Source organism: Penaeus monodon, chromosome 20 (genome assembly GCF_015228065.2).
Source record: "Penaeus monodon isolate SGIC_2016 chromosome 20, NSTDA_Pmon_1, whole genome shotgun sequence".
Taxonomy (NCBI): domain Eukaryota; kingdom Metazoa; phylum Arthropoda; class Malacostraca; order Decapoda; family Penaeidae; genus Penaeus; species Penaeus monodon.
In genome coordinates this window covers 23,190,597-23,191,636 of record NC_051405.1, presented here as the reverse complement: position 1 = coordinate 23,191,636, position 1,040 = coordinate 23,190,597, and positions in this window count along the sequence as shown.

Sequence of the window (1,040 nt, the reverse complement as noted above, 5' to 3'; positions counted from 1 at the left end):
GGTGTTAGGCATCATTTCCATAATACTAAACATTTACTCAGTTTAGGACTGTTTTCACATATTGTGAAAGGCAAACAAGTGTGCAGCATACATTCTGACACAATCAAACTTGACTGGTTGCTGTTAGGACAGTATATTGTTAAGAAGAGTGAAAGTTATGTGTGATTAGAAATTATGGTGATGTTGGTGATTTTCCAGAACCAGACTACATTTTAACTCAGAAATTGAAGCCATACCTTTCAAACTGCAGACTGGATCTAGGAAAATACCAAGTGATCAAGATATCATTGGCCTAAGCTGTGAGAACACAAATTTTATGGATTTTGATGTAAAAAAAAGAAATTATAAGTAGATTATTGCTAATTGTGTTCTTTATGTCCAGTACCTTTTTTTTCTCTATTTTTGTCTGTCCCCCTTCTAAATATTACCTATTTTATAATGTATTATTATGATATATGTTGGTCTCCAGGAGAGACCAACAAACCTGACAAATGAGGACTTGTTGATGACCCTGGCAATTTCACAGCTATGTGTGTACAGGTTGATGTATACCATTCCTAAGCATCCCTACACTTCAACTTTCGTGTATGGTTGCTGTAATCGCTTACAGGAAAAATAATGGACAAGTTTATGACAAAGATATCACAAATGAAAATTGTTTGGATTTTATCAGTATATTAATATCTTGCACAGTCTATTATGAAAGTCAGTCATATATAAAATATACCAAAATTAACTACAGAAATATGGGGAAAATTTGTAGTTGTAGCCAATGCAGAAAGTGAGAGAGTACATGAAAAGCATAAGTTTACTGTTGCTGTGGGGTTATCCTTTTTGCTACACGCGCAATTGGTTCTCAGGAATGGTATTAGTTTTTTTTTTTATGTAGGTCTGTTCCAGTTTCTTCTTTAGCTGTGATATTTCTGTTGCTATCCTCATTCCCAGATCAAGGTTGCTGATAATAATTTTAAAGATGTATTGAAATATTTAGCTTTCCTTTGATACTTTTAGAATTGTTGTACCAGAGACTGTCATTAGTG